Source organism: Parasteatoda tepidariorum, chromosome 4, assembly GCF_043381705.1.
Source record: "Parasteatoda tepidariorum isolate YZ-2023 chromosome 4, CAS_Ptep_4.0, whole genome shotgun sequence".
NCBI lineage: Eukaryota > Metazoa > Arthropoda > Arachnida > Araneae > Theridiidae > Parasteatoda > Parasteatoda tepidariorum.
Window position 1 is genome coordinate 56,552,826 of NC_092207.1, and position 13,882 is coordinate 56,566,707.

General features: G+C 28.2%; 2 protein-coding genes across 7 annotated transcripts in view; one reads left to right on the forward strand and one right to left on the reverse strand.

Annotated features, from left to right (window-relative positions):
* The window catches only part of LOC107449406 (zinc finger MIZ domain-containing protein 1), a 225,321-nt gene that overhangs the window by 60,462 nt on the left and 150,977 nt on the right, over positions 1-13,882 (reverse strand). The window lies entirely within an intron of this gene.
* LOC107449407 (uncharacterized) overlaps positions 844-13,882 on the forward strand; it is a 93,852-nt gene continuing 80,813 nt past the window's right edge. Inside the window, exon 1 of the mRNA XM_043052895.2 lies at positions 844-942. The gene's annotated coding sequence lies outside the window, so the exon portion shown is untranslated. The remainder of the gene's footprint in view (positions 943-13,882) is intronic.

Consider the following 13,882-nt stretch of genomic DNA (forward strand, 5'->3'; position numbering starts at 1 on the left):
TCTATGTACGTAAGACACTTAACTTCGGTGATCTGCTGGGAACCGTGTCTTAACGATCAGTCCACTGCGGGACAGAGAAAAACAGGCAGTACAGTGTGCAAAGTAAAAAAAATGGACTACAAAGAATAAATTTTTGATTTTAATGATCGGATTTCTACGTTCTAGGACTCAAATCTAAAAGTTCGAGGGGGTGACCTCAAATATGTTAATTAATTAGTGTATACAATATTTTAAGATACAAAATCAGAAAAAAAAAAAAAAAAAAAAAAAAAAAAAAAAAACGAATTTTCTCTGAATACCCCCGCAATCTGGGAAATATGGTTCCATTAGTTTGGTCAGGAGAGCGATCCGAAATTTCGCCACATCTCAAAAATTTTTTTAAGAAATTGAAACATTTTTGCACACAATTATAAAATTCGCTTAACCAAAGATGCAAAAAATATCTTTTAGCAAATAATTTTTTTTTTTTTTTTTTTTTTTTTTTTTTTTAATCATTTTCCTTGATGATAGTCGAGAAAATTTTAAATTGAAAGATATTAAATTTTTTTTTCTGCATCATTTTAAAGTATGTAATTTAAAATGGCAAAATACAAAAATTTGAGCAAAATCGGTTGAATAGTTTATGAGAAATTGATTTTTAAACATAAAATTTATATTAAACTATTATATAAAATAATCAAAACAACTTAAATGCTCAAAAGCCTTCTGGAAAATACTACTTAAGTGTAAACATAATTTTCTCAATGCGGATTTATTAAGAGGAAAAATGACCGAAGAGGAAAAAACACGATGTGTAGTAACTTTTCCGTTTGATGTAGAAGGTTAGTAAAAATTAGAGGAAAAATTACATAATAAAATTTGCATCTGTAGCAAGATTCTCTTCTTTTTTTTACCAATTAGGTTCATATGATTGGTTAATAGGACTTAAGAATTGCCTTGAAAGTATGTAAAATCCTTTTTGATAGCACGAAATATTTTAATTATTTTATTTTTAAGTTCATTTCCGCATGTTTCTAGATTAACATAGATTCTTACATTTTCACAACACAGTACCTGTTATAGTATAAAAAAAGTTATATAAACTACCTAAATTCATAAATTAATTTTTCTTTATCGTGGTCTATAAGATACTGAAAAAAAATTATCGTTTGATTTGGTAATTCTATTTAAAGGCCATTTTCTAAAATCTACAAAAATAATACTTAACCTGCTTTTTTCTTCTTTTTTTTAAAACATTTTTACAATTTCTCAATTACTTGATAAGTTCAATGCATACGAAAGAGATTCATGAAATAATATCCATATTTTAGAGGAAAAAATCCTTTAGTTTATATTAAATCATTTTGTAAAAATTTGATTATTTGTCACCGCAAATTTTGTTAACGCTCTTTCAGTTTTTCTATACCCGAAACAAACCAGCTCTTTTCCAAATCCTTAAGAAAACATTGACCTTTATCGTTATCCTGTAATAATTGTAATAGCAAACACCTAGCCTATAGGTCCGAACACTCAAAGATTACAACCTGTTAGTTCCAAGAATATTGGGTGGGAAGGCAATTTATAGTCTCCGTTGATGACGTGAAAGATATGTCTCAATGTAAAAACGTGATGGGTAGCTGGTATGACATGACTATTTAAAAAACTGTCATAGAGTCAACGAAAATGTATAGACAAAGGGGCTATTGATTATAGAAAAATTTAATATTTTTAAAAAATAAACGGGGTTTATACAATCTGAAGAATAAATTAAAAGAAAGAAAATGAGACCCTTGTTTTGGAATTGCCCTCGTACATACAATGTAATAAATCGCAATGTCATGAAAATGACTAATAAAATAAGTGTAACCTTTTTCATTGTGTGCAAATCATTAATAAAAATGTTAATACAAAGCATGGCTGTAACCTTATGTACTATTTTACACATAGTGAATTTGAAATAGCCTCTGTTAAAATATATTCCAGGAATAAATATTCAATTGAACGAAGAAAATTGTAGGTTAAAATTATTATTTCCATAAAAAAAATCAACAATTGTACCTGAAGTAATCATCAGTTAAAATAATTTAGGAGATTTTAATCATAATATCTATTTTTAAATGAAATTATTAGTTCCAAGAAACTAATAATATCAAAGCGTTGAAGTGCAAAATATTTATTGAACGATATTAAATTCAATAACAATGCCTTTCAAAAATAAAAATATGTTGTATCTTAAATAACTCAGATTATATAAAAAAAATATTATTTCAGTTTTTTAGTTCAGTTTTCCAACCCCCAGAGCACTTTTCTAATATTAATCACCGCCAAAGGACTTAATTTTTAAAAAAAAAATTATCATCTAGCGGTATATACATTAAGATCAAACAGTATTTTTTTAAATTTAAAATGTAATTTTTTTAATTTTAAGTATATTTTTTTTACTTAAAATATTTTATCCTTTTAAGTATAAAAACAGTCTAAGTTAAAAAAAAAATTAAGTCTGTAATTAACGTTCTTTTTATGCATACTCAGTTATTAAAAAAAAAATTTATAAAAAGTAGCAATTCTTAGCAAACATTTATTTTTTAAAGGTTATCAAGCTGAAACATTTTTTAATACTGTTAATATATATTTTCTGAGCTTAAGTTTTTTCGTTGATTTATATTTAAGGAAAAAAGTACCAGGAGCATTAAAGTTTTCTTTTTAAAGTAATTTATGCTAGTAAATTAAAAAAAAACTGTTTATAAACTATAATAAGGAATAAAACAGCTGAACGGCAACCATAGCGATTTTATATGTGATATTGGTAAAAAGGGTAACGAATTTAACAACAAATCATCATTATTGATAAAAAAAAATTAATTATCATCATTACGTTAAAAGAAACTGGGAAGTCACAAATAGAGACCAGAATCTAAAATTCTTTTAAAATTTTTTTACACAAACTACAATATGTATTTCAAATAACTTTAAATTGCTGAACGAAATTGCTACCTCGAAATAATTTCTATTAATATAATATTTTTATTTCGTTTTTAGAATTAGCAAGCCTTCATAGTTTTTAATTTATAAGTAAGGACAAAAAATTACTAAACGCTTCTTTTCACATTATTAATTATATTGTAGAAATGTATTTTTTCTATAGTGTAATACCTTCTAAATTTTCCCAATCTACTAAAAGTTTGAAATGAAAGCAATATATGTTGAATTTTTAAGTGGGTCACATTTTTTTAAAAAAATTTCGAGAATTGTTTTAATAATTAATGTAGATATTTAGCTTTTTTTTTTATTTGTTTATAATGAAAATTGAATCGTTTGAACTGAAGACAAATCAAAGTTTCGTTAATGCATACGTATGTATTATTTATAAATTTATAGTAACTAAGCGTAATATGTTCAGACATAATAAAGGAAGATAATTTTTTTGAAAAAATTTTGAATTTAAAAAAAAAATACCATCCCGAAGATCTTTGCAGATTTTTTTTAATACTTATTAAATGATATAACAAAACAAAAATTCGATTAAAAATGTGATTTGATCTGTCCCGGAAGGTTTTATGTTGCACTTCAATATAGCTAATTAATTTCCATTTCCAAAAACGAAAAACTAAGTTGGTTAAATACCAAAAGGTAAAGTCTTAAAAAACCACACATATAAAAGTTATGCTTGAACTTTGTAAGCACAGAACATATGTTCCATAATCATTTCATAGACTTATAATGCTACTATACTTGTAACAGTTCAAAAAATTAATATCACATTTTTAATTATACTATTAAAAAATTGTTTTGAGTTACACGTGGTCTACTTATTCGTTTATTCATATATACTCAACATTTTTAAGGGTGCACGATTTAAGGAACAAGTTGTACGAATTATGTAACCAGTTTCCTAAATCGTACCATTTGCCCACTTTGCGAAAACAATTTTCAGTGCTTACTGCAGCACAAATATTATTACCAAAAAAATAATAAAATAGCTGAATAACTATATTTTATTATTAATATATTTTATACATAATTGTCAGTGATTAATGTCTGATAAATATTTAAATGTGAAAAATGGTACGATTTAGGCAACCATTTTCCGTACTGAAAGATACTCCTTCAAGTTTTTATGGTATTCAAATTGTTTTGGTCAACAAATGTTTTGTTTTGAACTGTTTTAGAGATGTCTTGCTTTGGAGGGTATTATCACAAGCAATACTGAATCATAGTGGATTTTTTAGTTTAAAAGTTGTAGGGACAAACATTTAATCGTGCTAATAGAAGATGCGTAGATAAGGCGAGAACGAGGAGACACGGTTCAGGGAGGCCAAAAAATAGAAAACAGTTGAGTGACTATGTCCGCTACGCTCTTTTTCACAATCACTAACTGGTTTTTTAATAAGCTTCTTTAACTAACAAACAAACCCGCAATAGTTAAAAATTTTAAAATATCAATTAAGGTTTTTTTTCTTTCAGTGATGGTAAGTGGTTTTAAAATAAATGTCAGTAAGTTCCTTAACCTTAAGTAACAGGTGATGACTTCATCGTTTAGCTGTGTTGTGAAAAATAAAATATTTGAGGTTTGTCTAAATCGGGCACTTGTTGAGTGCAATCGAAACGGCTCGGGGATTCGTAAAAAAGAGATCATAACAAACTAACAAAAACAAACTTTTAATTATAGCAAATAACAAGTATATGGATCTTTAAGATCATATAAAGAATCAAATTTACTTAATGCAGTGTTACCACAGACGACTAAAATGCGACTGTTTGCAACTATTTTCGACCCGAGGCAACCATGGCAACTTTTTTTGCCTGAGAAGTCTAAAAAAGCAACTATTTTCTGGCAAAGGAGACTATTGGTAGACTTTTCTGTGATCCTAGCAATGTTTTTTTAAGCATAAATTGGGTTGACAACCAGGGCATACGGTAGCTTCTGAACACAATGAATTTTTTTCTTAAAGAATAAAAAAATGTTGAATTGCAAATTTGAGTCATCACTTTTAATGCGCTCAATTTGCACAGATTCCATTGTGAATCTAGTTTGTTTCTTAATCACCTTTTCAACAGTTATTGCTTCGAAATTCTGCATGATTTTAAAAAACTCAATTTTTAATACGATATTACACTGAGTGAATTTCTAATTTAAATAATCACTTTTCACAATATATATTTTCTAAATCAATTATTGGTTACACTAAAAACTTTTTAGAAAAAGCATGTTTTTTTTTGTTAATGAAAAAATATTTTTTAGTATTTAAAAGTATTTAATTTTGAGCAGATATAAAATTTTTTTTTGATATAAAAATTTAGTGCTAGAATCCTAATGTTTACATAAAAATTATCATATTTGCCACCAACTTGACTAAATGGATCATGGTATATGACAATTAAGTCATTTAATAAAATTTTAGTCTTATCTTTTTTCTCATTTAGGCAACTATTATCATAGTTTTCGGCAACTATTTTCATGCTTTAGGCTACTAAAAGCAACTATATTGTTCATTTTTTCCCGTGGCAACCATTTTAATGCTTGCGCATTCTAATCGAATATATTCAAATCAACAATATTAAATAATAAAAATATCGACTATCAAAAGTGATCTAAACACCTAAGAGCTTGTGGGGAGTCAACTTAATAGTCGTCAGCGCCATCTATCAAAAACATTTTCTACTCAGTTATTAAAGACAAAAAAAGTATTAAGAAAAAAAGCATTTTTTATTCATTATTTTTAGTATTTATTTAAATTACTAAGTTTAATAAATCATTTCAACATAATAATGCCTAAAAGGATATAAAAAAGATAAAAAATTCTCATAAATATTATTTTTTTTGGACAAACTTGCTACAAAATATTTTTAAGCATTTACTTTTTTTAAATTTTTAGCAGTAGAAAATAATTTAGACTTTTTTTTTTTCGCTAATTTTCCTTTCCCTACCCTTTTATAGCTAATTATGTTACAATTTCATATTACCTCACCTCTTCCTTTAAAAAATAATTTTGATTTAATAACTACTAATTAACGATTGTGTTTCTACCTTTAGGATGTTTGACGTTGGCCAAACCTTTTTATTAGCTGTTCAAATGATTTCGCGATGTTTAATATATAAATGTAAACAGAAAAAAAATGAGTATAAGGGGAATATAATATAAAACGGAATTATTTTAATTTCTAATTATAATTTTGAAAGAAATTTACGCAAATTATTCATACTTCTATTGAACACATTTATACACTTAAAGTAATAAATTGCTAAAACTTAAAAAATGTATGATAAATATATATAACAGATAATTAATTAAAATGGGTGGATTTCAAATTTGAGAGATTTTTGATGTCCGACAAAAAATATTTTTTATTATGGAATTCAATATTCAGAATAAGCATACATAGAGCTGGTTATAGATAGGTTTACTTGACCTAGCAGCCATGAGTAACTGTTGCAAAATAACAGCAGTTAAGAAAACAACAATTTTTCTTAAAAAGCATCATTTCATATCACCACGGAGACTTCGAAAAATATTCTTCCCCGCTGGTCTGTGTGTTAATTTAATATTGATACTGACAGGTACAAGAGTCAATGTAAATCGCCAACAATGATCAATTTTAATTTTACTTTTAAAACGATTTCTGTTTAAAAAAATGCCCCTAATTTGAAAATCATTCATTGAAATTTGAAAATCATTCATTTCATACAATATTTTCCACTGTAAAAACCATTCCTAACTTGTTTAATAGTTTATTTTTACACGAGTTTTATACGAGTTTATTTTAAATGCTTGATTATTTTTAAGACAGTTATAAAGCATATTAGTCACACATAGCGTGTTGCTATAGCAACCGAAACTACTGTAAATGTAGGTAGTAACTAAAAAAAGAAAAAGACTTGAAAAGAACGAAAGCAAATCAACGAATGGATAAATCCGCGTATTAGTGGCCCAGTACTATGACTACCAATCGCTTTTCCTTTCTGTACCTTATAAAAATTTATTCTTTTAATTTTTTAAAACAAAGCATTTATGAATAACAAGTCATCATAAAAAGCACTACTATGAATAATTCTTGATGTAGGGATATGGTAGGAAAGGATATGGGAGTGAGCAGGAAGGAAAGGAAGTGAATAAGTAAATCTAAAAATACTTGTATCAATTAAAGTGTGAATAAGTTTATATACTTATACATATATTGTGGTACAAAGATCGATGACCATATTATTTTATTCGTTATTTTCCTTGTGTATTTTGAAGGTCAATATAAAAATAAGCTGCAATGGGGAGGGAGTCATTTTCCAGATAGCCAATGGTGTAGTAAACATTAAAAAAAGAAGAAAAAAGAAAAGAAAAGAGTGCAAACGATTATTATGGGCAGATTGGGGGAAACGGTAATATATCTTTTAACGACAAAATCAACACACATAGCAGCTGCGAATATCAACAAAGTAGCCAACGAAGAAATGTTGAGAGGAATGACAACATAAAGATACCGATTAAACGGCAAACGGTTTATCAACAAAGATATTTCATGATCGTTGGGTTCACGATATTAAAAAAAAATAATAATATTAATCACTAAACAAATTGAATTAGAACAAAAATCTCGTTAACCGGAACTAAATGTTGGTAGATTTACTGGTTCTGATACCGATGATTGTATAGTATATTTTCTTGTTTAAATACTTACGTGTGTGCCTTTAGCAGAAATATTTATGATTTGTAAGATTTTTATTAGATTTTCAGGAGGTGATACCAATGATGACTTAATGTTTTATTTTCTGCTTATTTTAATTATTAATTGTAAGACATTAATTATTATTAATGTCTTACCAGTGGCGTAGTTTTAAAGTATGTTTGAAGGAAGTTTATCTCTTTGTTTTTACTATTTCGTTACCATGCGTGCGGAGTTAAATTCTTGTTGCTATCGAAATCTCAACTTTTTGGGACTAGCAAGAGTACTTAAACTCTACTGATGTTTTGTGTTTGATGATAATTCAAGTCTCAATTGTTTTTGATCACTATAAGCTGAATTTATAACAATATTATCGCAAATGGTATTAAGCGTCAATAAATATTTCGAACTAATACTGACTCACTAGAGTGCAAGTTACAACTGGATTTTTGTTCCAGCTAACAATACGAATTGCAGTAGTTTCTTGACTGCGTCAATCATAATTATTCTCTAAACAGCCATTGAAATTTCAACCACTTTCCAGCTAGCTGAAATGCTCGCATTTCAACTGAAGCTCTGCGCCTGCTGAAAATACGTGCCACAGTTGTTGTTTTACTGGTGCAAGTATTAAAAACACTTTTTCGACACACACTGACAAACATAAAAAATTACGAACATATGTTTTTTATGTTGACTAAGAAGGAGAAAAATACTTACATCTAAAACGAAAAGAGACGTACCACCAAAGAATATAGAAAGGAAAATGTATGAATATTCATGCGAATTGTCTATGAATATTATTTGACATCACTTTCGTAATAACATTTATAACCACCGAAAATTACTCCCATGTCTTTCGGAAAGGATGTGTTTCGTTCGCCGTGTTTTTCGTTTTAAATAAACAAAAAAAAAAAAAAAAAAAAAAAAAAAAAAATTTTAAGTACACTTAAAAAACTTACAATTTTAAATTTCTATGTAATTTTATGGATTTTATAAAGAAATGCTTAGTACAAACGCTTTGAATTAAAAGATTCAATACTGAATTAATAATAAGAATTTTTTTAAAAAGTAAACTAGATAACAGAAAAGAATTTAAAATACAACTTTTGATACTAAATAGTCGATCAGCTAAATAAACTTTTAAATCACCGAGTAAAAAGCTCCATCATCGATGCAATTTTAACTTTCAAAAGTAGGCTGTTTAGCTGAATAAGTTGCGGAAACACAGTATAAGCTGTGAATAACAAGTTGTTATACTAACGAAATATTATACAATATAATTTATGTTAAAGGAAATTTAACAGTAAAGGCTATCAATGTATCCTAATGTAAAAATAAAGGTTGATTCAGGATACATTTTTCCGGTGGAAAAATGAAGTTAAAATTAGTTTCAAATTTTGTAGAACATACAAACTATTGCTATACGAGGATTTAAAATTAATAATTTCATAGCATTACAACGTTTAAAATAAGGTTTTTATTTTTAATTTTTTTTAGAAAACGATTTATTAATTGGAAATTTATTAAAGGGATTTATTAATTTATTGAAGGGAAGAAAATAGCCGATTCTTTTAGAATTTTTTTTTCTTGAATTACTTTTAGAATGCGAAATATTTGCTTTCATGGTCAAATATTACATAACAATATAAAAAATTTTTTTTAAATTTCCACTCTATTCTTTTCAGAAATTATTATTATTTTTTTAAAAATATATATAAATAAACAAAAAATTACTAAGTCACAAAATTAAAAAATAAATAATAAAACTAACTTTTAGACTGCAATTTTAGAAGAATATTTCTTTATTAGCAAGGATAGACAAAATCTTCAGGAAAAAAGATTAATAGAGAGGAAACATTATTTTGTCATACTAGTTAATAAATAAATAAGTAAAATAACTCACAAACCAAAAAGAGTAATAAGAAAAATACATAAGAATTCTGATACATCGCCATGTTATAAAATATACACAGACGAACATGATTCGATTCTAGCAAGAAATAATTTAAAGGGGCATTTAAAAAAAATTGAACAACAAATTTGTTTAAAGTTTTCAATTTGTGCTGCAATTTTTAAAATTACTCTTTACATCTGTATGAACAACTGCAACAAGCGATTACAAAACGAACATAAGGTTGGAACTAATTAAAAAGTTTCAAAAAGTTTAAAGTTTCAAACTAAGAAAATGAACCAGTTTTTACAAACATCCAACAACCCCCCCCCCAAAAAAAAGTACCTTTATGTGCTTTTAAAATAATGAAAACAAAAAACAAGCACTTTTAAGAAGTTTTAAAAAACATAAATAAGCACTTAAACCCTAAATTAGCACTTTTAAAAAACGAAAGTCAAAAATAAGTACTTTTTAAAAACGCCACACACACAGAATATACATTTGTCATAGAAAACCTATAAGAAGAACAACAAGAAGATATTACACAAAATGAAGCTAAAAGTGAGGTGAGAATATATTTTAGAAGCCAATAAATCCCAGGGAGAGAGAAATCATTTACTTCCGACTAATTTTCCTACACATGAATGCTCTTGGGTTTATTAGCATGGGATTCATCATTCCATGCTATGTTTAAAGCTTTATTGGCAATCATCCAACAGGAACTAACTTCGACATCTCTCAACGTTAGAGAGAGAGAGGTGAAAAGTATAAAATAAAATAATATAAAGAAGAAAAAACGGCATCAGGAAGTCGAGAGTGAAATCGGAATTTGGACTTCATATCTAATTCTGGTTGTTTGTTTGTTCACATTTGCAGACCCGTATGAATTAATAGGTTTAAATGATACCAGCACTGACGAAACATATTTTATTGAACAGTTTAAATTATTTTTTTTTAACTACTAAAAGTACAATTTTTCGATATTTTTTTGATAGGAGATAGCTATTTATTCTGTTGAATCAATAACAGAGAAAAAATATTTGATGTCGAAATTTTTAGCTGAGAGACTTTCAGAGGTTGCGCTAGGTTTAAAGGTTTTATTATTTTTAGAGGTTTTATTAGGTAATTATTGAAAGGTAGTCACCGCCTTCACTAATGTGCTGCAAATTGTAGAACAGACAAAATTTAAAATTCTAAAAATAAAAAAAAAAGTTAAAATGAGTTTTAAAGTTTACAACACTTCTACTCTGCTAAAAGGATATTTTGAGCCGAGGTGGCTCAGGGGATAGAGCGTTCACCTTCCAATGAGGTGAACCGGGTTCAAATCCCAGCGTTGGCTGGTCGCTACGAATTCTGCACTCGGCTCGCACCGACCACAGTGCTGACGTAAAAATATCCTCAGTGGTAGACAGGTCATGGGTTAGAGTACCCTTGCCGTCAGGCTAACCGGGGGATGTTTTTGTGGTTTTCCCCTTCATGTAACGCAAATGCGGGTTAGATCAATCAAAAAGTCCTCATTGAAGGCAAACTTCTTCCTATAATTGATCCAGGAGTTCCCTTGTCTCCTGGATTGGGTTCAAAATTACACGGGCTACATAGTTTAACATTAGTAGTCGTAAACCCAAAATTGGGTCGACTGTTCAACGACGGTTATAAAATAAAAAAATAAAAGGATATTTTTATTTAAAGAAAATTTATCCAAAGAAAATTTTAATTGCAATACATTTAATGGGAAAAATTGCGCGAGTCGCCTCCCGAAGTATTTTATTCAAAATATTGTTCCATTTTCTCGAAAAAAATAGTTTTGTTTCTGGTAGTCTTAATCGCTATGTGTTTTTGTTTTAAATATTAAGAACACACAAATTTCAGTTTTCAGCACAATTATCATCAATTATAATGCGGCATATTCATCAATTATAATACGGCAATGTATTGATTTGTTTCAAATAAATAATTATTGCTCTAATTAAACAAAAAAAAAGCTGCTCGTTTTTAAAGTTAATCGTTTTTAAAAGATATCGCTTTAAAATTTATACCTCGATATAAAATTTAACTATAAATCCGAAAATACGTCTGATCCTTTTTAGTCATCATGACCGATTGAGATTGTTGAAATTATAAATAACTGAAGCTAGTTTTGAAATATTTTTTTTGCTCCTTTACTCTTATAAAAAGTTATATACTTTATTGAAAGCATTTTAATCAATTTTTATCGAAATAAAAAATTAATTTAAAATTCGGCTGAATGTAAACTACATTAAAGTTAGCAATTTTGAAAATAGTATTGAATATCCGTCTTTCTTTAGAACAACTAGACAATTACCCTTTTCAATTGGTAAAAACGATGCGAATATTTTCTATCAGGTAAATTTTATTTAATTTTAAAATAAGCGTAGAACAGCGGACCCAATTCTGAATTAAAAAGACTATCTCAATGTTCAATTCCGTAGCCATGTAATTTCAAACCCAATCCAAAAGACAAGAGAACTCTTAGACCAAGCATTGGGACAGGCAAGCCTTCGCGGAAAACTTTTTGATGGAACAAACCCGCATTTGCGTTACATGGGGAAAAAACCACGAAAAACTCTCACGGTTAGTCTAACGGCAGACAAGGGGATTCTAACTCACAAACCGTCTACCACTGACGATTTTTTACGTTAGTGCTGTGGTCAGTACGAGCCAGAAGCAGAATTCGTATCAACCGGCCACAGCTGGGATTCGAACCTGTGTTACCTTATTGGAAGGCGAACGCTCTATCCTTGAATTGTACTTATTCTTTTATGTTTCTTTGTAGTTAAACGTTCATTTATTAACTTAATTATATGATACTGTGATTCTTCTCAAACGTTAAATATAGCTCAACATAGCATCTAATTCATGTTTGCATCAAATTTATAACGTTGCGAATTGTTTGATTTTGCAGAATTACTTTTTGTATAACTAATTTGGAGAGTAGATAATACAAATAATTTTGATTTTTAACTAAACTTTCAGTTGAAAATCTAAACAAAATTTGACTCTGCGTAAATCTATGTACTACAGGACTCATTAATTGTACTCATTTCTGCAAAAAAAAAAAAAAAAAAAAAAAAAAAAAAAAAAAAAAAAAAAAAAAAAANAAAAAAAAAAAAAAAAAATTCTAATCGCATTTTTCTAAAGAAATTATGTTAAAGACAAACTTGAGTGATTCTTTCTTTAGAAAAATGCGATTCAAAAAAAAAAAAAANAAAAAAAAAAAAAAAAAAAAAAAAAAAAAAAAAAAAACTTGCTTACGTGTTTCAGTATCACTTTTAAAATTAAAACTCCACTAAAAAGGTTTGATTAGGATTTGAAAAGTAAATAGTCAAATAGTTCAGATTACTCAAAAACAAAACATGCGATAATCATTTTAAAAAGAACCGGTGGTATCTGCTTTTACTCTTAAAACATGATATGATCCAGAAGGTTATCAGTTTTAATCTTGACAGATTCAAATGTCATCCATCAAATAAATTTAGATTCCACAATTTTTATATCAAAAGTAGCCAAAAAGAGCAAGTAATCGCCAAATCTGGGATTTATAACTTGAGATAAAGGAATAGCAAGAGAGCCGATCAATGTCTTGGTCCTTTCTATCTCTTCAGGGCCCATTCCAGATCTATCGCGTGGGCATAGTAGGGGCAATCAAAGTCGGGTGAGGGGTGATTTGGCGCATCTCCACACGTCACCTGATTCTCTCGCGTCAGAGGTAGGTGGACTTTCTTTCCCCCTCAAGAGAGATGAAGTGCAACATCTAAGATCTTGTGGGTGGGAAGGTTAAAGGTCACATTTAAGTGGTCAGCAGTGACATTTTCTTGAGAATTATCATTGTATCCGACTGAATGGGATATGTATAGAATTGCATTGGAACAATACCGGGTTTAATACTTTGCCCTTTTACCCCCTTATTCACAAGGAAGGATTATGCTCAAGCATCACTCAAAAAGTAAAGAAGAAGAAAAAAATAAATAAAACACTTCCATCCGGCAAACTTAATATTTTTAAATTATTTATTAATTTTTAATTGATAAAAACTCAGGTTAAAACCTAGCTTTAAATGCAGTGAATTTATATTGCAAGAACAATTAAATAAATATCTTTATTTATTAATATTACTTCTATGCAATACCTGTTACATAAAGAGAAATTAAAGGATATTCCATTTATTTGAGTTGGGTTGGGCTACAGAAGGCTTTTTTTTTATTAGCATCCTCATTTTTTATCGTGTCAAAGTTAATTCATTACATCGTCTGATTACATAGCATAGCGTTAAACTTCCAATGAAGCGAACCGGGTTCGAATCCCAGTCGATACGAATTCCGCATCCGGCTTGCACCG